The sequence below is a fragment of the Corvus brachyrhynchos genome, unplaced genomic scaffold, assembly GCF_000691975.1.
Source record: "Corvus brachyrhynchos isolate BGI_N302 unplaced genomic scaffold, ASM69197v1 scaffold56, whole genome shotgun sequence".
Lineage (NCBI taxonomy): Eukaryota > Metazoa > Chordata > Aves > Passeriformes > Corvidae > Corvus > Corvus brachyrhynchos.
The window spans coordinates 9,254,140-9,279,359 of NW_008238664.1; the positions used below are offsets into that span (position 1 = coordinate 9,254,140).

At 40.0% G+C, this 25,220-nt stretch overlaps 1 long non-coding RNA gene across 2 annotated transcripts in view; it reads left to right on the top strand.

Moving 5' to 3' along the window:
- The first annotated feature begins 408 nt into the window (after positions 1-408).
- The window catches only part of LOC108447584, a 34,873-nt gene continuing 10,061 nt past the window's right edge, over positions 409-25,220 (top strand). For both annotated transcript variants that reach the window (XR_001863245.1, XR_001863244.1), the window contains exons 1-3: positions 409-826; positions 14,106-14,205; positions 14,307-14,448. This is a non-coding gene — a long non-coding RNA (uncharacterized LOC108447584). The remainder of the gene's footprint in view (positions 827-14,105; positions 14,206-14,306; positions 14,449-25,220) is intronic.

Consider the following 25,220-nt stretch of genomic DNA (forward strand, 5'->3'; position numbering starts at 1 on the left):
CATCCTTTCTGTTCTGGGGTGAGGGTGTAATTTGTAGAAGCAGTCTTCAGCAAATCCAGCAAATATCATTTGCAAAAATCACGCCAAGTTAAAAACAGAAACTAATTTCCACTTCAGCAGCTTGAAGTTTAGGTCAGAGGTGAAGCAATGCAGACACTTGTGTTTATAAATATTATTGAGCTCTAACACATAATGAAAGTTGTATTTTAAAACTGAGATAAACACTAGTCAAAGGAATGTCCTTTTATGTAACTGTTTGGACTCCAAAAATAATGAGAATAGCTTTCACAGTAGAAAAGAACATCCATCTCAGGGCTGGCCTCTCCCTTTTTTCACTCCTCCACAGATCCACCTCTTTCTGTTCCTCTGGCTTTGGTATTCAGCAAGCAATTTTGTCTTTGGCAGGAAGGTTTCTGCGTGCTGGTGATAAAAGTTTTGCCACTCACAAGACTGAGATTCTTCATAAGGAAGAAAAACCTTATACAGCATCCTCATAAATGATGTTTCTATATACTGGGATCCTAAGGGCAATGGAGACTATATATGCCTTATAACATTTAGGACCAAGTCCCTGAGATAACAATTTAATAGCTGGGCCATGTTTTCAAGAGGAAGATCAGAAACTGACAGTAAAGCATGGAAACTGACCGTCAGCTCAACATTTACAGTTTCTGCAAGCTGGGTACCTGCAGGCTTTGATTATGACTTTCAGTAGACCCAAATTCTGGCTCTGCATGAAGGGTGCCTAAATGAATTCCTGAGGATCATGTACCTGGCAAGATGAAGGACCATATGCACTTCTTCTGATTCACCTCCCTGGCTGCAGGTATGTCCCCCATGTTCTTTGAGGGCTTTCTTTTCTCCAATATTTGCTCCAGGTACAAACCTGAGGTTCTGTCTCAGAAAAGACCCTCACCAAGGTCTTTTCTTGCTAAGCTGATCAAACAGACACCACACAAAGAATTTTTTCTGGTTGAGTCATGTGCAGAGGTTTCCATGCTCTTCCTCTGCCTCAGTGCAGTACCTGCTCGCTGAGTTTGGACCAGTCTTGAGTGGTACCTTGAGCTAATGCTGCACTCAGAAGGGGAAAAATCCCCTGATGTGATGCTTTCAGCTGCATAGAAACAAGGAACTGGTGTCTGGCAGTAATACCCAGTACCCTCACCCCTACTGCCTCAGTGGCTGACTAGAGCCATGGACATCTGGGACACTGTAGATTGGTCAAATCAGTGTTTGTTACAGGCATTCTGCCCTTTCAGGTTAGAAAGGGTGAGCAAACATTTGCAAATGAATCCCCTACAGACCCTAGTCTAGACAAAGCCAGTGAATGGGTGTTTAAGTTGGATTTGGAGGATTTGGCAACCAGCCAGGCTACTTCTTCCCTATTTGTAGCAAGCTGTTAAAAACAGGATAAAGTTCAGGAGGCTCAGATCTGCCCTTCAAAAAATCCATATAATTGAGGAGTTTCTCTCACTGACACGTTTCTATTTCTGTTGTCAAAAGGAAAGAAAAACTAATAATGTTGGGGTTTAATAACAGAATATCCCTGACATACAGAAGGTCTTTAGATTTTGATTGGGAGATTACAAGGTAGGCTGCTGTTACCTGTGTGTAGTAAATGGTGCACCGTGAAATCATAACTGAAGGGCTGAGGTGCAGGTCAGACATGCCACAAATAAAAACATAAAAGAGGGGGAGAGCTATAATATCTTTCATTTCTCTTTCACCCTGCAGGGATTTAGGAACAGTAATAAGTAAGTAGGTTTACAGCTGTCCACAGCTGAGGGGTTTTTGAACACCAATATTTTACAGACATGATAAGTTTAGGACCAGGGTTTCTTAATGATCACAACCGGTCCAAATTTCAGCCTTAGTATCTCAACAGAAGTTCACAATTATGTCTAAAACACCAACAAGAATGAAAGTGGTAAAATACCCATTATAGGATCTGATTTGCTGCCTTGCATCCTTGTTATTGGTGGCAGGCAAAAACAAACAAAAAAAGTACCCATCTTAAAATGGAAGTTCAGTGCTATAAATAACCATTCCCTGTGAGATCTTTGAAAGATATGCATTCAGTTTACTGAAAAAAACCCCCATATTTTTCTTTCTGTCACCAGAGTAGAGACAATATAGCTACACATGAACATACTGCAATCTGACTCAAACACTTCCCTGGAGAATTTTCAGTTAAGTTTTTATTTTACAATTTTTATAGTCAACAATGATACTTAAAACACAGAAATAACACAGTTTAACTTGAAGTTATCAGGCTGAATCTCCACTCTCGATCAAAAACTCCTGAACTGACTTTTAAAATGAGTGAATTCATACGGCATTTATGGTGCAGGAATATGTAGGGACTGTTTGGATGTCATTTTTATAAGGACACTTCTTATAGTACCTGAAGCTGCTATAAATTGAATTATGGAATATGAAAGTCCTTAAGGTTTATGGCAGAGTTTGTGACGGCTGAAATGAAGACAAAGAACCTGAGGTAACAGGTGTGTCAGCAGCACAGAGGCTAAGTATGATTCATTTTGTTGTAAAATTAAAACACAGTATTTTCTGTGAATATTTGAATTCCATTCTGGTGAGTAAATACTGGTTTTCTATTAATTCATACTGAATGAGATACTTTGCCTCTTTGATGTTGAATAGACTATATTGCACTATAAAGTTTTAGTGCTGTTATTTCTTTTACCACTAATACTTTTACAGTTTCACAGCTATTACACTGCCATTCTCCTTGGCCTTGAAAATATGTTCTGTGCAGTGATCCCACAGAATCCGTTTATGCATTTCACTCTTCTGAGTTTGTTCATTAGAGCAGTAATTACTTGCAGGAGCAGAGCTTGCCTTTTCAGGTTCTAAAACATGCTACTCTACTCTAATTAGGTTCTTTGAAGCCACCACATCCTGTAAATAATTCAAACATATCTGATTCATGCCAACACATCCAAATGACCTGTAAATGTAATTTCATACAGAACAGATACTGGGATACCAATTCCTAGATTTCTGCCTCTTCTGAGGTGCTGGGATGAAACAGGAGTTGCTATTGTACTGGGATCTTTTGGGGTCAAGAAGTGGCCTGGTGTCCCAGGCTCCTCCATGCCAGCATCAGGCAAGGTCCAGCTTCAGCTTCAGCAGCAGGACAGCAACTTGATATCCACAGAATCACAGAATCACACAGTAAGGTGCGTTGGGAGTGATCCACAAGGATCATGGAGTCCAGCTCCCAGCCCTGCACAGCACCATCCCCAAGAGTCACACCCTGTGCCTGAGAGCATTGTCCAAATGCTTTTTGAGCTCTGTCAGGCTGGTGTTGTGATCACTGCCCTGGGGAGCCCATTCCAGTGTCCTTCTGGAAGAAGAAACTTTTTCTAATATCCAATCTAAACCTTACCTGACACAACTTCAGGCCATTCCCTCGCATCCTGTCACTGGTCACTACAGGGAAGAGATCAGTGTCTGCCCCTCCTCTTCCCTCGTGAGCAAGCTGGAGACTGTAATGAGGTCTCCCCTCAGTCTCCTCTTCTCCAGGCTGAACAGACCAAGTGTCCTCGGCTGCTCCTCATAAGGCTTCCCCTCAAGGCCCTTCACCATCTTTGTTGCCCTCCTTTGGATGGTCTGTAATGTCTTAATGTCTGTCTTATATTGTGGCACCCAGACCTGCCCCCAGAACTCAAGGTGAGGCCACCCCAGTGCAGAGCAGAGTGGGACAATCCCCTCCCTTGCCCGGTGGCGATGCTGTCCCTGATGCTTCCCAGGACACCCCAGGTTGGCCCTCCTGGCTGCCAGGGCATTGCTGACTTACATTCAACCTGCCATCAACCAGGACCCCCAGGTCCCTTTCCATGGCACTGCTCTCCAGCATCTTGCTCTCCAGTCTGTTTGTTCGTTCATCTAGGGTTATCAAGTCCCAGGTGTAGAATCTGGAACTTCCCCTTGTTGGACTTCCTATGGTTGGTGATTGCCCATCTCTAATTTGTCGAGGTCTCTGCAGGTTCTCTCTGCCTTCAAGGGAGTTAACTGCTCCTCCCAGTTTTGTATTATCTGCAAACTTGCTTAGTATCCCTTCCAGTCCTGTGTCCCAGTCATTTGCTAGTATGGATGCATTTGTCAAGCCAGAAGCTTAGCTGAAGTTTTGCAAAAGGCTTTGGTCTGTGGTGGATAAAGAGAGGAGCCAACTTTGGACACTTGAAGAAGTGAGGTCAAGACAAGTGTCAGCTGAATGATAAATATGATGGCTGATACTGCATTTAGTCACCACAGGAAGAGGTATTTACTTTCAAAATAAAATTGGAGAGATATTTAATGTTGGTGAACACAGTGCCTCTGAAAGACACCGCAATGGAAACTCTGGCTTACCCCTACCCCCAAACAAATGCACCAAAGGTACCAGTAAAATAATGCAAAAGTAGCAGCCAGACCAATCCAGCAGTGTGCTGCCCACTGACCCTGGAGCAACTTCAAAGCCATAAAAGTTGCTCACTTCTACAGCCCACCTAATCTCTGACTTGTCCATTTAAGAGTTGCTTTTGAAGATTACAGTAGTGTTTTGTTGTTGTTGTGGGATCTCTCTGTTCTCCCCAACCCCTCCCCTTTTTTTTTCTTTTCTTCAAGCCAATTCCTGAACCAGTAGGAAGCAAGCAATCCCATTTCTCACACAGCACTAAAATATCCACAGAAAATAATTTGTTGTTAACATCGACTTAGGCTACAGTTGAATACCCAAACATGAACACCACCTGCTTGTCTTTCATGTTAAGGGGACCATTCACATGCTCCCAGCTATATGTTTTTAACTGTCTCAGTGGATCTGTTCCACTGAAGCAGAAGATCTTAAAGATCTGCCTCAAAGATCTTGATTCAAACATGCCTTTTCTACTTGCTTCTTTAATGCTAAACAGCAGCTCCTTGAGAAGGCAAGGAAGTCCAAGCAGGGGTGATATCTTCTAGATATTAAAAGTGAGTATAGAAAAGTATCAAAAAACATAAAATGAAACAAATTACAGAAATTCTGATACATTGTTCATAATGAAAAGAGAAATGTGATAGCTTAAGATACTTTATGAAAATGTTTAAAAAATTGGATGGAATACTTGCATTAAAATTACAACTTGATTTTTAATTCTATTGACACAGTTTCATTATTTAGACGTTTCTAAGCATTTACCTTAGAAATATTTTGTGGTCATGTCTTCTGAAGCCACGCTGAAACCCATTGCAGGGCTGGTGCTGATACCTTTTAACTCAACAGCAGGGATCTCAGCAGCAGTAGATGTCTGAGCATGTTAGGATATGCTTTAAATAATCAAAGTTTAAGAGAGTACACTTGCACAAAACAACAGTAGAGTTTTTCATTAGAAAGATAACCCTAACAAGACAAAAGAAATTTAGTCATTAGATTTTGGAAAAGAGATAAAATATTCCTGTACATTCTATAAGGACCCTTCTGATTTTCTTCTGTGACCTCTTTTCAAGCTCTAGCCAAGTTGCCTTGTGACCGTCTCTATGAGCTTGAGGACAGACAAAAAAGTGCCCATTAAGAGCTACCTACCACACAAATGCACAAGAGCTATGAAATGCATTTATTGAACTAGTTTTTATAACTCAAAGCCAATCTATTTTGTTCAGCTTCATTATGAAAAGGACAGCTGAAGCACACGGCTATACAAGAAATTCTTACTACTTGCCTCATCAACAAAATCACAGGACAGATGGGATTTTGTGACCTTCCAATTATATCCTAAAACTCTCCTTTCACTCAGTCCAACCTGCATGCATGTGCCCACATCTGTGACCTTGGGAATAGCTGGGGAATTTGCCACTGTGTGTGTGCTTTCACTTCTGCTGTGCTATGGGGCTGGATGCTGCTGTGTGCACCAGCCATGCTCACCACAAGGAGGGATAAGAAAGATTTTACTAAGGGTTATGAAATTGTTGTGCGGTTGGATCCCATAACCTTGAAGGTAAGAGCTCTCCCTGCTCCACTATCAGAAATACACTGGTTGGCACAATTAGTAATCTACAGAAAGAAAGGTTGCAGTAGAATCAAGCAGTCCAAACCTAATATCTTAGAAATCCTGGAGTCGTCTGTTTAAAATCAGCTGTGTTTAAGGAACAGGTGAAATACAAATTATTTTAAGATGAAACTGACCTATGACTGCAGTATACCACTTTGCCATTTTCTCTTAAACAAATAAAACCCCCAAATGCATAATGTTGTAAAATAGTGGGAATTTAGTCTGATAAATTATTAAAAACAGCTAAACAGATAATGAAGAGCAATACATGAATGATCTACATTTCAAAAGCCAAAATACAGCTGTGCTGTATTTCTTACAATTAGTTTTGCTGTCATGCTCATCCTGTGCAGAACTTAGCAGATCCACTGTAACAGTGAACTTTCCAAGTACGTATTCTACGAAAGGACATCTCATTACACAGCCAATTAAAACGATTTGTTTGTTCATGATGGAATCTAATGTAGAGATTAGTTTTCTTCCAATAGATACCTTCTGCTAAGAAGACAATAAGGCACAACTTTATAATTGTGCTAGTTCCACTGGGAGCTACAAGGAGTTTGTGGAGCTGATAATTCTTTAGTGCAAACGAACGAACAATAAAGACAAGACACTTAAGAAATTTTCCACAGTGAAAATTCAGAAACATTGCAGTATCCTAAGAAAATGTTGGCAGTTAAAAACCCTAGGACTGTGTTATATTACCATCTTTATTGTATTACTTATGTAATAATATTTATGATATTATTATATTAGCATGTATATTATATTATCAGCTTTATTGTTGATGCATCAATGAAGTCTTTATCTTGAGGATTTTAAGACCAAAAAATCGATATTGCAAAACCTTGTTCCTTCCCAAGCAAGATACCAAAGATGCTGTAAAAGTTGTCACAGTGACAAAGTTTTGAGCTCTGTTTCTCAAATGAACACATTAACCATCAAAGCCAATCTGGGCATAAAATTCGGTACCTTATATGAATGCATTTTAAAATTGCAAAGAAAAACCTGTAGAGCCTTATAGCCTTTGCTTGTAATGAATGTAAATAGAAATTTGCTATGAGGCACTCAGAGCAATATGCACCCCGCACAGTGTAGCCTGTTCATCAAAACTGCAGTGTGCACAAACCCACAGATTAAAGCATGAGGCATAGAGGGAACAGGAGGAAAGAGGCTGCAGTTTTTTAAAAACTAAGCTGAAACTGAACCAGGCATATTTTCTGGGGAGAAAATAAGGGTTTCTGTAGCTCACAGTGGAGTTGATTTTGGCGTAGAAGCTTAACCGGTGTTATTGCTGCAATAGAGGCATTCATGAAACACTCAGGTAGTTTTTTGGCTCCAGAGCTTGTTTTTCATTTCTTAGTTTGGGAGGGAAATGCAGTAGAATGAGGACCATCAATAAGATCACGGACAGATCTGATCTCTCAAAGCTGGTGGAGAGATTGATAGTCCTTGTTGCAGACCACATAATCCCAGAGGAAATGCTGAGAAAGCCTGACATGAAGGACTAATCATCCTTCTGGGCGTGGGTCACTCTGCAGCAGTGGCAGCAAACTACCTTATGGATGATTCTGACACTGCTATCAAAGTGATGAGAAAAGGTGGGTGCTGTTGGCAGTGATGGGGAGAGGATGTGACCCCTGATGCTCCTTACAAGTTGTATTTATGGGTGTCCAGCACCTCACACTCTTCTCTCCAGGACAGTTAGTATGTCAGGAGAGACAAAAAAAAAAATACTGGTAATGAAATATTAGTACTGAAAGAATAAATATGAGCACTGCAAGTACTCCCTTTCATCCCTTCTCCTTAGCCCTGGGAATCCAGCCCAAAAATGAGGGAGGTGAAGGAGGTCTCTGACAACTCTGGGGAAGAGCTGCTGCACTCCTTGCATCTAAGGAGAACTCCCAGGGTGAGACACGGGTTTCATCACAAGTGATTCAGTGGCCCAGGCCTGAGGGTTTTATCCACACTGCACTATTAATCAGAGAATCATGTTTCCTTTTCTTGGAGGCAAAAGTTTGGTTTATATCATTGGATGATTAAAATTAGAAACTAAAAATGTGGTGTATGCTCATATACATCCAAAGGTAGGAATTTTCCTCAGGGTATTTAAATTGCCTTAAGCAGACCTCCTATTATAGCCACAAGTGTGTGGAACTAGCATTTCCCTTACCTTGTGACTTTATCATCTTTCAAGTTAGTGCAAAGTAGCAGTCAAGTACCACAAACCCAGAAGTTTGTAATACTGCATTTTGGGTCGGTAACTCTCCAAGGTGCAGAATAAAAGATGGTTTGGTACAGTATTTGAGCTATTTTCCTTTGGACAATAAATGCCAGTTTGAAACATCATTATTATTCTTATTGTGGATAAAATTAGAATTTAAACTTGTAAAATATATGGCAAAAGCTGTTGATATAATGAAATGAAGTTTGGAGCTGATGAATAGTTTATAGTGTGAATGCTCAAACAAGATAAAGAATGGAGCTAATGCTGAAAAAAATGAGCTGGATACATCTCATTAAGAGCTTACTGCTGTATTTGCATTTTTGTTTAATACTCAAATCCTGAAGCACTGCAAATGAGCTGTAACTTTGCAGTCTTTAAAAAATAAATAAAGATTAGATAAATGCAGATGCTATGCAAATAGTCAAGCAGCAGCAGGCTACTGGGCAGCCATTAACAAGTGCTGGGAAGTTACACAGGTGATCATGAAAAACCTTTCCAGGAAGACTAAATGCCACAGAGATGTGTAAGTTCCTTCTGCTTCTTTCCTTGAATTTGTCATACAGGCTATTCAGAAGTAATCTGGAGTTATGCCTTGTTATTTACGGAAAGCTGATGTATCTGTAGGTGGGGAAATACATGTAGTATTGCAGTCATGTACAGTAGAGACAAATAGTATAATTGCACAATGCCTGAGTTATTGCAAGGGAAAAGAAAAAACCTTTTCTGTTATTTCTAGTTCTTCATTATCAAGTAACATACGAGTATCTCCTGCACTCGCAATCACAACCAGACCTTCTAAAAATTACTTTTCCTAGATCAGATGAGACAGTTGCTCATTTACACCCCAGATTACAAAAGCATTTTAAAAATTTTTCTTTCACTATCCATTTATTTGTCTTCCCCATATGTTCTTACTGGTTGTTTGTTACAAAAGAGATTTATAGTTTAAAACTCCATCTTATTTATCCCCTTCCTTTTAATGAGCAGCTATAAAATAAGCATCATTTTCCTAATGTGCATTTTGAGTGTCAGAAACAGGCAATTTAAATGTGAAGCTTCAAAGTGCTATTAATGCTGCAATTTAGTGACAAAATATCTCTCAGTTTTCAGTACCTCTTGCCACTATTTCTTCATTTCAGTGATTTACTGTATTATTTCTCTGCCTGTAATAGCTAGTGGCCTAAGTAACCGGTTTATTTTTGTATTTCTCTTCACATTAATACCCTTTGGTAATGCTTGGCTCTACCTTTGTTTGACAGTCAGCCAAGAGGAATGCAACATAAGCCCCACATTGTGCCAGGCCCTTCACGACACCTTTTTGAGATTGTCTCTCCATTCACTGACTGTGTATGACTCCTGAATACTAACTTGGAAAAGCTCAGCCTGCCATAAATGGCTCCAGTCTCGCCAGAGAGTGCCAACCACTGCTTTCTTCCCCTGATGACAAGGGGGAAAAGCTGTCACAATGACTAACATGAAAACCTAAGTAATGATAGAGATTAGAGGGTTTCTTGATGATTAGCTCAGCTTCATCTGTTCTGAAGCCTTTAGAGAGGATGAACTCTGTCTCAAGAAAGGCACTGTTGCTCAGTGAGTTTAGCAGCCTCTTCTCTCAAACACTCTACAAACACAAGTAAGTTCTTAGCACTCAGTGTGTGGCAGGCACAGTTTCAGGGTGCTGGATTTTATGCCTGCCTGCATGAGGCACAATGTAAATTATCCAGCATCCTGCTGTTATTTGAAGATATTGAAAGTTTTTTCCATTTAAATGTGCACTCAAAATCCAGAGACTGTACCACCATACCTGCATTAGATATACACTTGTGCTGAAAATGTTGTCAGATGGCTTCATATAAACAGGTCTTTTGTGAGAATATATTGTGGTGCTTTGAAAGCTGCAAAAGGACAAATTGTGCTCATCAAAGTCCTTCCAGGGTCTTCTCCTCTTCTCCTCCCAGACTTCAAAGCCTATAAAACAGTGTAGGTGCCCTCATCATATACAAACTGTGTATGATGCAGGGATGGCTTAGCATCAGTGTTGCCATTTTGGGCTGAGGAAATAAACACCAGAGTTGTGAGGTACCTGTCCTAGTGTTGTACAGAAGATCTATTACAAAATTTCCTTGCTCTGTGACCTAATCCAATATTGCTAATTGGCTGACATAAATGCATTCCAGTGATGGTGTCTCCCAACAGCAAAATCAAGTAAAGAGCAATATTTGCCATTGGAAAAAATATCGGTTGCCACAAATTTGGTCCTGAATTTGACTCTTGTGTCCCAGCAGATCAGAAGCCCACTTTTGTTGAGATTTTGTCCTGTAGTTGAAATGTTGGCAGAAATACAGGACTCCAGTTCTGGGTGATAAGTACAGGGAAAGAATAGCCTCCTCCTCTGCCTGAGTGTTTAAAAAGCCTGGGGGGGTTATTCCTAGAGGAGGAAAAAGGTGTTCACTAATGAAGTAAAATAAAAAAAAAAGATGGCCTTATTGGGAAACTGAATGCTATATTGTGATCAACAGCTCATTTTGATGCCACAAGAGCAAATTTCCTTTCACTTATTGGAAGGATAATGACCCACTGATGTAGCAGAGGATGTGATGGGCATATGTCTCATGGGTGGTGAGGGAGGTTGTTGCTGAACTAAGTTCCCTAAAGAGAAAATCAATGCTGTTGCACCCAGAAAAAACATCTGCCACTATATTTGTAAAATCTACCTAGGCTTGTCAATTTTATTTCTACTTAGATGTATGTTTGTACAATATTTAGCACTGGAACACACTTTTTTTTTTATCCCAAACTGCATTTCTTCCTGGAGTAGGAAGCCCCCCATCACTTTAGCTGGACCACCCCCCATCCCCAAAGCCAAAGCACTCTGAGGTTTAGGGGAGACTGGTTGCATAGGAAAATTGCTAGTGTAGCTCAAAAATTGTTAGTGTAGGCTACGGATTGGACAGTGCCATGGAATGAGCTTTGTGTAAATCTCCCAAAACTTCAAGATCCTGTGCAAAATTTGGATCACCTGGCAGCTGAAATACACTTGCCCTTTGTCCACTTCTTGAATTTTAGACCATATGTGCCTGAAAATCTGCCATTATGACTCCAGTTTATCCTCACCTGCTCTTCACTCTTACACCAGATTTTACTGTGAGAAGACTTAAGTTTGCATAGAGCCTGAAACAATAGCTTGAAAAACACATGTTCTCCACCTGCAATAAAATAAAAAAAATACTGAAATTTTCTAAGAGAAGCACGAAATGTCACTTCACTGAATGAGTTCACCTGAAAGAACAGATCAACCAGAAAATTGTTCTCTACATGCACCTGAATGCTCTTTGATTGCCACAGTCAGTCACAGACCATCACATTAGTCTTTGAAAGAAGAAACTGCAGGCTTACTGTGGAGACTTGAGGACATTAGGCCAGCAGGGCTTGTAGACACTCTGAAAGTTTCTCATACGGTGATTCACTGCTGAGCATTTTGCAGTTTAGCTGACCACAGAGAAGGCTGTCAACTATTTTTCCAAGTGCTAATCATCACACTTTTGTGGAGAATGAAAGAGGGACATAATAGTAATGAGCAGTGCCTTAGAACAAGAAGATGAAGCTGGGCCATCTGAGAGCACCATTTCAGGCACACATACAAGATCCGTGAATTTAGGCTGGTCCTTCTGCATGGCAGAATTACCTTTTTGTTTCGCATGTGAAACAGTAATTTATCTTTTACTCATGTTATTTATGGGGTAAATCGGTAATTTTCTTATTCTGGCATTTTAATTTTCTCTGAAGAGACAGATTTGTTAAAGAAAAGCTACAAAAATCATCCTCTTGTAGCAGTACCCCTCAAGAAGGGAGCAGTCTTTTTCCCTTTGAGTGAAGTTTGCACAGTGTTATGAGAAGAGAAAGATCTTAATGACTCAGTCCATTGTATTCATAAGCCATGTGAACTGTACAAAAAATATTTCATACTTTTACCACATTTTCACCATATTTTTCAGTAGAAAAGGAAAATCCAGACATAAATGTGGAATTATGTAGTTCAAGTTTATTAAGTCTACTTGACCCATATGTCATATACTGACATTTTAATTTTATTGCCTGACATTTAACAAAGCCTTAGCAGTCCTGGAAAAGTTAATGATTAAAAAAGTAAAAAAAAATATCTCTGTGGAATTAACTAAAATATATGCAAATAAAATAATTAGCAGCGTCTTTTGTTTTATCATATAAAATTTTTCACTATCATGATTTTTAATTGCATATTCAGCAGGTATTTATCCACAGCCTTTTGACTAACAGCTTGCCCTATTTATTTAAATAGTGGTTGTTTCTTTAAATAGGCAATAATAAGGAGAGACCAATATTACAATAATTTATAATATTCCTATCATGTATTAGACTTTTCTTTCCTTCACACTACTGACCTGGAGAGCCTCTATTATAGGAATGAAAATACTACATTGCCTTTGCATATTTCCTACAATAGGATCATGTCCCTCCCAGCTATTTGCAAGAAGTCCTACAGGAACAATTATGAAATACTCTCATTCATTTGGCACAATGGCATATGGAAATTTCCTGCAACACTAATTACTATGGTTGCAATCTTTAGCCAAAAATGTCAGTGCCTAGGACTTAATTAGGCTGCAGCAGGATTTTAAAACTGACCTTCTAGTTTAGTTAATTGATTTGCCAGTTCTTTTCTTTTTTCTTTTTTTTTCCAGAGAATCCTGTCACATCAGTTTTTAAGAGATTTTAATTAAAAAGAAATCACTACTTCTAATGCTAGCAGAATGTCTAAAAGCAGTTGTTAAAACATTTTTAGCAAATAAAGCAACAAGGTCAAGTCCCTATTGCTTCAGAGCGCCCTGCTAGCCTTGCCCACGAGTGCTAAGATTGCCACCCAGACATTGGTGAAAGGCACTTTGCGAAGTGTAAAAGTGTAATGAAGTTCTTCCCCAATTGACTATTCTTCCCTATGCTTGCATCATCCCTCTCTGCTGATAGTGATTTCTTTACGGGAACCTTTTACAGTGTTAATTAGAGATCCATTTGAATCAAAATACAGAAACCAACACACTGAAAATCTTGGGAAGATTGAATTGTTCCAAAATCTCCAATGAGCGTCTGAGGCTGGTTTCTCATTTGAACCAAAAATCTTGATATAAATTCAGTTTCAGCATTTTAAAGACAGAACTGTGAGAGAGATTTTTTTTGTTCAGTTTTATCTTGACATGAGCCAAAATATGCCTTTTATTCTATCCTCTTTCTTTGTGACAGTTACTCTGCTGAGAAGTTACACATTACTCTTTCCTGTGGAGAAAATTAAAAACAAGCTATCTAGCAGTCCCAGCTCTGCAGCACAGTCCAGCTACTGAACTGTGTCATACTGTTTTAAAAGAAGAACTATAGTACATCCCCTGAAATGGAAGCAGCTGTGGCTTTTTAGGTGCCGAGGAATCAATAAAAGGATGAAAAAGTACATGGACAAGCCTCAGACTGCTCTTGACACACGCACCCGGACACAATTACGAGCTATAGTGTCCTATAATGATAGGGGTTTTACAGCTAGGATTTAATCACCTGGAGCATGCATGTTGCCAGCCAAACCATGCAAATTAACCTTGTGCTTATGCAAAATGGAAAACTTGGCTGGAGACATTAATTTGCTTCTAAAATCCAGAGTGTATTACGTTGACTGAAACACTTTAATAAAACAATGCAACTTCCAGTAATTCTCCTTGCCATTTAGTAATGTTGACATACCTAGCAGGAAAGTACACTAGGTCTGTAATAAGCCTTGAGTAGTAAATTGCATTTCTTCTCCATCTGTGGTGTCACCCTGGAAGAACCACGTGCCCCACTGTCAGCCCTTTCTGTCCTTCTGGCATGGAGAAACAGGCCCTTCTGACTCCCCCTTGACTGGTTTTGTATTCAGCTTCAGTTTTGGTGAGTTCTTTCTTTTTCCATAGTAATACACCACCTTTCAGAGACATTTTATTTGGAGGTTTCAGAATAGTTTTTCTTACTTTAATTTTTTTTTTCCCCAGAAAAGAGAAGAAACCAAGTACATTCATCAGAGTCACTGAGTCTGAGATACTCAGTGGAAATAGTTACCACAACCTCAACACTTTCCAAAGACCATTTCTGGCCTACCTGTTAAGCTACAGAGAAAAGGATGAGAAGATCCAGGTGAGACAAAACATTTCTACCTGTGAACAGATAAGATTGACTTGGCTTTTCAGTAGCTCTTCAAAAGCTGAAGGTTCCCCGCTAAGCCCTGCTACGTCTTACCACATTTTGCTACGTGACTTTGCTAGATGAGCTGAGGTGTTCTCCTCGTTCAGAGTTTGCATGAGTGACTGAGTACCTTCCAAAAGGTCTCAAGAATCCAGTGATTGATTCCCAGGGAGTTACACTGTCGCTATTACTCAGCCATCAAAATCCAAACACAGGTAAAACTAGATAACCTCTAGGAACTGCCTTTTTGCAAAACTGTGGTAACCTTTAATCTCTATGGCAATACTTGTGGTAGATTTCTAGTCATAGGTCCACCCTGATTCCCCCATACCCTGGATGAGACAAATGACTTAAAACACAAGTAGAAGAATGCCATCTTGTGATAGAGTCATCACCTTGCCGAGAAGTCCCAACCATATATAATCCTAGAGTTATCACCTGGGATAACTCATCAAGCCACTAGGAAGAGCAATAGCCATATCCATGTATATCTGCAGCTCAGTCTGCCTGTATCTGTCATCTTTCCATTGCAGAGAAATGCTTCCCTTGCAACCACAAAATGCTACTACACTTTAGAAGCAGAAGAAATGAGACCATTTTTAAAAGGAGACCAGGTTGTTGGAGAGGTGATAAATAGAGAGGAAAAAACAGAGTTAGAAAAGTCTCAGGATTTGAAAGACATGAGAAAAGAAATATCAGAGAAAATCATTTCAGGGAGTTTTCCTGTTTAAATCTCAGAAAAAAATAACAAGAGAACTCGAACACCTCTCTCGTGTAAAAGGGCTGAGAGTTGGGGTTGTTCAGCCTGGAGAAAAGTAGGTGCTGGGGACCTTGTTGCAGCCTTTCAATACAAAAAGACTTTTACCAAGGCCTGTAGGGGCAGGACAAGAGATAATGGTTTTAAACTGCAAGAGATAATGGTTTTAAACTGCAAGAGACTATATTTAGATTGGATATAAAGAAGAAATTCTTTACCACGAGGACCATGAGACACTGAAACAAGTTGCCCAGAGAAGTTGTGGATGCTGTATCCCTGGAAGTGTTCAAGGCCAGGGTGGATGGGGCTTTGAGCAACCTTCTCTGGTGAAAGTTGTCCCTTCCATAGCAGGAGGGTTGGACTAGTTGATCTTCAAAGGTGACTTCCAACCCAAACCATTTTGTAATTCTTTGACCTGCCAGTGAGCAAGTCTGATGGTGAGCTGAGGGCCTGCTATCTTCAGTTTGTTTGCTCAGTAGATCATAGCTCATCAGTGGTGAACTATGAATAACATGTCAACTCACTTTCTGTGCAAAATCTCTCTCGAATGTCATGAAACCTCCAAAATGCAGGAACCTCTATCAGGTGTCCCATGATTTCAAGGAATGTGCTTTTGGTGTTGTCCCATTATTCATTCATCAAAAGTGGCTCTCTAGACCTTTACAAACTGCACATCTGTTTTCATTTCTCAGCAGTGAGCTTGCCTGAAGACACGAATTGTCATGAAATATATTTTTTCCTCATGTTGCTGGTCTCTTCCTGCATTATTGCATGATGCTAAGATCCACTGCAAGGACTACCAAAAATGAGATGAACTCCCTCCCTATTTTAACTGATTTAACTATCGAACACATCCTCTCGACACAGCCAGAGAAGCTTTGTTTAACACAGTGGCTGCATGGTTGCCATGTTTGTTGACTTCATCCTCAGCAGGGGAGGGTATTTCATAGCTCACAGATTTAACTGAATATTTTGCAGGCAGCATCACTAAGTTGAAACCATGTAATTTCTTTCCCTTTAAAAGAAGAACCACGGGGAAGTTATGGCCTTTCAGTTGTGTGGTAACTGTTGATCGTTTAACAGTTCAAAGCAAATTCTGAATAACATCAACAATAAATGAATGGGTGACTGCTTCTGTCTCAGAAACCATAGAGCAGACTAGCAGTAATGACTTGTGAAATGAAATTAAGCTTACAGGGACCTGGACTGAACACCTCATTTCTCCACTACCATTAGCAATTTTGACTGCACTGTACAATGTGTGCTCCAAGGGCAGAATTTCATTTACCTGAACATATTTTGGACTCACCAAGTTAAAAATCAAAAAAGCCAAATAAAGAAGCATCAGTGCATCTTTCATAACATTTTTGCTGTTAGAAGCTCCAAGGCTTTGAGGATTTGGCTGAAATCATTAGCTGATTTTCTCATTACCTTCAAAAGTGTGGAAGGAAAGTTCCCTCTGTACCAGCTTTGACTGTCTACAACTTTATCACAAAGGACCCAGTAGATTTCCTGTACCCGTAGTTGCATTAACTTTCATGTCCCTTCAATAGCTTCAGGTACTTTTCTACCTTCAATAAAATCACTCCTTACCAATCAATAAAAAAACCCAGCAAATATGAATCTCTCAAAATCAATTATTATGTACAATAATCACACAAGTATGCTAGCGACAGTTGGAGTGTAAGAGCAAATCCCAGGACCAATGATCTCAAAGCCTCCAGAAAGTAGCAGAAAATTATGTAGTTTTATTCACTTGTACTTTTGTGTGAGCCAGTGTCAAGGTTAGATGATGAGTGGGTGTATTAACTCCTCAGCCTGTTCCCTCAACTTTCACAAAACAAACTCCACTTAAATGTGAGGATTTTTAGTTTGATCAAAAACTTTCTACTGCTGGCTGCTGACCGAAATGGCAGAGTTCAGACAAGGTGGGAAAGAACAAAATAGTGTATGTGAGTGCTAAGCTCTCACACCAACTATTTATGTGGTGCAAAGAGGATTCATGAGGCAGCCTTACAGAAGTAAAAATTACAAGGCCAGTTAGAAATGATTGCAACAATGCAAGTTGAAAGCAGATTGGAAAGTTCACATTCAGCAAGAAATCTCCTTGGGTGAAGGGCTGGGGTTTTCATCTTCATAACATTTTCGGTCATAATGGAAAGCTGGCTGGTGGATGCTCTAGGGGTGGCACTGATTCCTAAAGAATATACTTATGTAATGTGTTTTTAAGAAACCTGCAGCCTTCAAATTCCAAGGTATCAGATAATTGCCATGTAACTTTTCAACCTTTTCAAATACGGACACTTTTCTGAATCTGAGATATTTGCAAGCTGGGGCTGGACTTTTTAAAGTTTTCCTTAGAGAAAAAACTCATTCTGAGCTTTGTCCTCATATAAGTTTGCTTTCCTGCAAAGAAAGTACTAAGAAATTGACAGTAGGAAATGAGGGGAGGTAAGGGTGCCTGGCACAAAAGTATGTGTTTGCACATTGGCCCACAGTGCTCAGCAGTTTATTTCAAATCGAGCCTCAGTTTCTGGTGTTCTTGCTTTCTATTGGGTTGGTACAAAACACTGAAAGACCTTGTGTACCAGCTTGATCTTCCTTGCCTTTGACCATTTTCAAAGCACAGCACAATGCAGGAGACAGCCTCAGCTGCCCTGTCCTCCATGTGCCAGGGCACTATAATTTCAAATGGATGTCTAAACTGCATTGTCATTTCATCATTTGAACTATGCTCATATCCAGGAGTGTAACAAGCATCATACAAACAGATTCTTCCACTCACAAATCCTCCTCCCTCCACCCTCCATCCCCTGTTTTTTTTTTCCTTGTGAATACAGATTTCTACTTACAGAATCACAAAAATACATGGATTACATTTAGCTATTTCAAACTGAACATACTTCCCAGAAAGTATGCTGAAAAATCCTTTCTGGGGAAGGTGTAAGAAGATTTACATAAACAGCAGCCACTTCTTGGTTATTCATGTATGTTGTTGCCCAAAATTGTAATGGAATAGAAGAAAGGTGAAAAATGGAATAAGAGAAGATTTTAAAAGTTTTAAAAAAAATTAAAAGTACATCAATATTGATATTTCAAAGCACCACATTAGAGCTCAGGTTTATCAGCAGAAACTGGGTACACTGATATCAAACAGAAGCTCTAGCCTGTCAGTCAAGAGTTCAGCTAAATCTTGTTTAGAAATGTGTGCAGCTCTTAGGAATCCTTTGGTGATAAACTGTGCTTGGATGTATCCCCCATTCCTTGTGTCCTTGGTCTCCAGGGAGAGTGACAAATGTGTGTGAAAGAAAACTTTCCAGAGTTAAAAACATCTCCCCTTGATCATGTTTCTAGACAATCAAGCCAGAGAAGCTGTAAGTCAGATCAGTCAACAGAATAAATATGGATGTAATCAAAACATAAGAGAAAGGGAATCAATTTGAAGAAGTGATAAAATGAAATAAAATTTCAGCATGAAGACTACTTTCTTTTTAATCCATATACAGCTTTCTCTGCTATTTTCATTGTTCTTAGGTGTTACATCCTACATTATCAACCTCCTGTTTGCATCTTCCCCAATTTTCCTTCTTGTTTTATGTTTTCCAGGTATTTTTAAGGGCTCTGCCAGCCTTTACAGACAGAAAGACTGAAAAATTATGCTAGAGAAGCCAGAGAGATAAGCCTCTAATCAGCAGGAGGGAAGGTTTTTCTGAAGGACCACAAATCCAAATAAAACCCAACTTTTGCTCAGTGTTGGCCATATGCAGTTGTCTTATTACCTCAGGGCCTTATTTTCCTACTTGTGTTATATTGTGCAGGGGCCTGCACCACCAAAACAAACAAACAAACAAAAAAAAAACCAACCAAAAAACCAGGCAAGCAGAGATGAGTTTATCCACAGGGCTCCTTTGATACAACCATGTTTGTCTCCCTACAGTGTTGTGACTTCTCTGTGAAAAGTGTCCCTATTCATTTCTTCAGTAGATTTCAGGACCAGAGCATTTCCTAATTAAAAGTTTCCAATTTCATACAAACACAATTCTTAGGAGATATAGATATGTATGTATAGATTTGATGCATTTAATTTCTTCTTCAGAACTATGGAAAGAATAAACCTGAATTAAAGATGCAGGCAAGTAAACCCTGAACATGAAAAAATATTGAGGGAGTTCAAATCTCTGAGTACACCTGCCTGTCAAAACAATACTAAAGAGCTCTTTTAGAAAGAAGAAAACAAAGAAGCATGCAAAACTTCATTTGGCTCCGTTTGGTTTTTTAGCTCACAGTTGTAGTTTACTGCCATACTACCGTGCAGAGAGTGACAGACGTATAGACTGGATAAATAAGATTTGCAATTAAGTCCTCACTGAAAAAAATGCCAAAATTCACCAGAAGGACTCTGCAAAGAATTTCATCCCTTTTTTAACCAGTTCTAGTAAATGAGGTGACAGATGGCCCCAGATCCAATACAGGGTTGCACTGGCTCGGGGGGCTCTGCTTGTTCATGGGTAGCAGCTGAACTCCAGGACTGGGCTGCACCCTGGGAGGCACCATTTGTTTTAACGGGCAATGCTTCACATTTGTGTGTGTTTGTGTCTCTTTTTTTGTGCCCCGTGCGCACAATGGCTTGTAAATGATTCCTCACTAGGTTTTCTTTTTGTACCACTGGCAATGGTTTTGTCCACCACCAGTTCTTAGGGGAAAGGCTTGCACATCTTTTCTGTAATGACCTTCTTATCTGTGCAGCCAGCAGCAACATTGGCAATGGAGGAAATTGGGTTTTATAATTAAACTAGTGCTCCCTCTGTTGGCTGGATGTCAGGGCCCAGAAACAAGGACTTGTATAGCCAGGGATTGGATTGATTATGAAAGAAAAAAATAGAAATGAAAAAAAAAAAAGTATTATTCCCACTCTTTGCAAAGTATGATTTCTCATTTTTTAGTGTGCATGCCAAAACTCCTTCCCCTCCCTTCACATGCACATCAGTCACAAATAATGTAGAGAATCTGAAGTTAACCTGGCAAAGCAGAGAAATAATTCAGACCTTTTATGTCCTATATGGAATGAAGTTAGAGAACTGAATTTACTCTATGTTACTTCAGGCTGTGCCCAAATTCAGCTCAGGAAGGTTTCAGAGACAAAAGTCAGCAGCTAGCTGCAGTACTGTCTTCCAAGTAGCTCCACAACTGCCAAAGAATGTGGATGAATGATACATACAAACAAGGCTAAACAGGAAAAAAACCACACCTCATTCAAGTTGTTTAAGGCCTGCATATCAAACCTGCACACCACTTTGTGAAAAATCATCTACAGTCTTCTTTGCTCATGTTTGAGGGTTCTCCTGTCTCGGTGGTTTCCCTCCATAGTTGCAGAAAAAGAACGAACTTTCCACCGAACAACTGAATTACACATCCAGAAACTGATGGAGTGGTTTGGATCCCTGTGTTTATCTCGCTCACGTTGATGGAAGGGGAGTCAAAAGAGTGCAGTGAAGTTTTGCCCTCTGTGTTCCATTATGACACAGTGACAGAGAGCCTCATTATTACCTTGTTCTGTTTACAACGATGGGACTAGACTTTTGAAAAACTGTAATCAACCAGGCTTTCCACATAATGTTGAATATCTTTACTAAATTTTAATCTTATGTTTCAGAACTAATGCTGTTCCCCATTTCAAGAAAGCTGTATGTATCAGCTTTTTAATTAATTACTTACCTGGTGCTCTGTTGCAAGATAAATACATTTGGGGTTGTATTATCAGCACACAACATTATCTTGTATCCAGCCCATTGGGTAGTCAAGCACTGCTTGCATTGGAGGAGTGTGTCTCTGCTTGCTTGGCACAGTGGAGTTTAGGATATTTTGGACTTCATAAAATGAAGGGGAGGCAAGACAAGCTAAAAAAACCCGCCAAGATGTGCTTCAACTAAGTTCAGGAATTCCTTGAATCTTATCTCTTTGTAGGACACTGCCACCTGCAGAGCTGTTTCTTGGCAGGGTTCTGGCACTGTCTGTTTTCCAGAGCCTCTGACCTTCCAACAGGGTGTTGTAGCACCTCATTGGATCTTGCTGGACATGAGCTACTTTCCCAACCAAATCTATTCCCAAAGCTTGTTCACCTAGCTAGCTCACTAAAAGGATGTCCTTCCTCTTTAGAAACTCTAAAGAGGAGTTTTTCCTTACTCCATATGGGTTTTTTTCTATTTCTCTCCTACTAAAGCTATTTATCATCTCCATTTCAATCTCACACTGTTTTATACTTTCTCCCCTTGTAAAAACCATTTTCTTTATTTGATGATGAAGCCATACATGCTGCCAATCCCTACTCTTCCCCACCACCTTTTTTGGTGCCAATCTTTCTCTCCGTTTCCCATTTCTCTTAGCTCAAATCCTGAAATGCTGAAATAATTTCTCGCATTTCAGGTACCACAGGGAAGATCAATATCAATTAGGAGAGCACATTGTAATAGAGATGTATTAAAATTTTTCATTCTTATAGGCCAATTTTATTCCCACTGAAGGATAAAATAAGGCAACAATTTAGAGACAATTCCCTTTTTCTGAAAAGGGCTATATATCAAGTTAACTGAGAACTTAGCAGGGCATGCTGCATTTGCCTACAGTGAAAGTATTATTTCTTCCCATCAAAACTCTCACTCATAGTTACTTTTGGCTGTAGATTAGCACATTAAACAGACCTTGGTTATGACCTAAATGTAAGAAATAGCTAATACATGGTTTAAAACCCTGAAAACTATTGAGAAATTATTTTAATGAATGCCTATGAGGACTTTTTGTTATATTGATTGTAAAAATCGTATAATCATAGTACTATTTTCTTACTTCTGCACAAATGCAGAAGCCCCATTCACTTCCTTGGGGTCCAAACCCTTGAAACAGAATTTGGCTCATATTTTTGTCAATATGGTCAGAGAAAGGAAGATACATGGTTGCTAAGCTTTTAAGCTTGGATATGATTTCAGAAAAGAGTCAACTCTGCATCAAAATGCTCAGTCAGCTCCTGAAGAAAGGACCTTGTTAGGAAAGACACTTGTCCTATTTTGGTTAGGGAAGGCATCTGTGGGGATTCCATCAAAAAAGGGCAGAGAGACCTGTTTGTTTTCCACCACCAGGAGGGGCCATAGCTGCAACCAAGAACTTGTCCTTGACCTGTACCACAGCCCTGCCTTCTTACACCAAAACCAAAAATGACTTAATTTTTCTTTCACGTCCTTGCCAAAACCTCAAACCCAATGAATTTGCCTGCTCTCCCACCACAAACTCTCTTGAATGGAGAACTTAAAGCACACCATGCTATCCCTGTGCTATTAAGAGTGCCTCAGAAAGCAGAATAGAGTCATAGCACAGAATAAGGACAGGCGTTGCTGTTTACTGCAAGAGAAAGTGGGGAGCTGGGCTGGGGGCCGAGCTTTTCACAGCCTGGTATTAAAAGGTAACTGTTTGCATCTCTGCTGCTGTCAGGAAGAGCTATTCTCTAAAGTAAATGGATTCCTGACAGTGTTTATTCTGGCAGCTCGAGTTTAAAATAATGATCTCAGACGTTAGTTAAGCATTTAACAAACAGTGAATTAAGATTTGCATTCTCAGAGAAATTACTGGAACAGGCCTAATTTCTGGTCTGCCAATCAGACAGAGGAAAAACATTAAAGGAATAAATTGCTTCCTCCCATCCTCCTGCCTGCCTTCAGAGAGGCAGACCCACCATTCAGGAGAATGTGCTTCACCCACGTGTCCTCCAAGGCACTGGAGTTTACTGGGCACTGTTTCCCCAGTAAAGGCCATCATTTTGTAACATGCAGTACCAGTTGTAGGGGAGTCTGTGCATGCAGCCATGTTTGTACTAGCCCAGCTGCCCCCTTTCCCTCTCCTCCTAAACTGGACCTAACTCCTTCCTCTGAAACTTTGCTTAGGTGCCTTTGCCATCATCACTGCCCACAACTACACTAGAATAACAGAGCAGAGATTTAGGCTCTTTTTTACTAAAAATTTGCAGTCTCCCTCTTGAAAATCAGTACTTGTCCCTTGCTTTTGTTTTGCTTGCTTCTTTTATTTTGTTTAAAAAGCCCTGGCAGCAATTTAGTCAACTCATTCTCTTTCATCCCTTCTCAGAGAAACTCTTCCTTTTGTCTCCCTTTCCTCTTCTCCCTACCCCCTACCATAGTAGCAGTGTGTAACTCATGTCATCAAAACATGTCCCTGTCAGAGATCTGAAACTGTGTTGTCCAAAATACTGCTGCTGAATTTCAGCTGAAAATATACACTGGGCAAGGAAAGAGCCTGGACTGCAGCGTCAGAAGGCTTGAAAGACTCATCACATTTTTGTTGCAGTTATAAAACTAAAACCTTGTGAGGCGAGGTTGGGGGGGTGCTGGGATGAGGGCAGAAGTTGATGAAGTCTGAGCTGTAGAAAAGTGCAGCATGACTGGTGCTAGACCAGTCCATCTGGTGGTTCAGCTTCTTTATGGCTTGCTGTGAGAGGATTGCACGGTTCTATTCATGCATGAAAAAAGCAGAAGACAGAGAGTCGCTGCTGTGATCTGAAACGTGGTGCTCTCTGACAGTTTGATTGCCAACCCAACCTAGCAGGGCTAAAGGCAGAGAGCAATGAGAGAGGGGCAGCAGAATCTGAGTGGGGGTGAGAGATCAAGGTACTTTTCTTCCCTGACACACAAGATTACCAATTGTCAGAGTTAGTTGGATCACTGTTTTTCCCCTGCAAATGGCTATTAAATGTTGGTGAGAATTCTCAAATAAAATTAATATAAATGTTAATTCATGCTTGGGCTGTGCTTGGCAACTCCATGTTTTCTGATTCCCTGTCAGGATTCCTTTGCACAGGCTCCCTTTTGCCTCTTACAGAGACAGGGGCACAGGGTGTGATTGCCATGCTCTCAGGACAACTGATCATCTTTCACTGCTTAACCTTAGACTTCACCATTGTACAAGACTTGCAGGCTTTTTGATTTGCCATGCAATTCTCCACAAGTGTGCAATAATCAAGAAATCCAACAGGACTTGCAGAGGTTTCTAACCACACTGCTCTGAAAATATTGTGCACATAAAGATTGCACAAGAAATATATACCTATAAAGTATCCCAACTCCTACCTGCTGCTCTCTGAATCAGTTTTCTTATCAATTTAAAGCATCAGATTCTTTTAAAGCATTCAGGAAACATCTTTTTCTCCATCCTTGGACCTCCTTCTGTGTCCCTCTCTTCTTGGGCTGTGAAATAAACCTGTCCTTCACAGAATCATACAGTCACAGAATGGTTTGGGTTGGAAGGGATTTTAAAGATCATCTGGTCCCAACCCTCCTGCAGTGGGCAAGAACACCTTCCTCTAGACCAGGCTGCACAAAGGCCCATCCAGCCTGGCCTTCAACACTTCCACGGATGGGATACCCACAAATTTTGTGGGAAACTGTTCCAGTGTCACACCACCTTCATGGCTTCACATTGTGCTCCTTTGCTCATAGGAAGACTCGTTCAAGTCACCCACCATGTTATGAGGCTGTAAGCAGACTGGCTTTTTTAAGCTACCATTTGATCAAGAATGCTTCATTTCAAAGGTAAATTACCAAAGTGTAACCTTGCTCTATAGTCAGCCCCCTTCTTTGTCTCTGAAATGCTCCCAAACTGACTATGAAAACACACTGGAGAAGGTAAACAAGATTCTGACTCAAGGTGTGTGTTTCATGATGTGTATAAGGCTATACACACGCTATAAGGCTATATATAATTATACTTTTGAGTTTGCAAGAACTTCTGACTAGGAAATAAACCAGCAGGTATTACTAGAGCAATAACAGAGTAAGTGAATATAGAGCATTTTGTTATAAAAATTAAATAGAAAAAACAAAACAAAAACAAACCCAGAAACCAAATAGTATTATGTTTCATCACTTTTCAATGGAAAAGATTTATTTAAAAAGTTCCAGCTACTCAT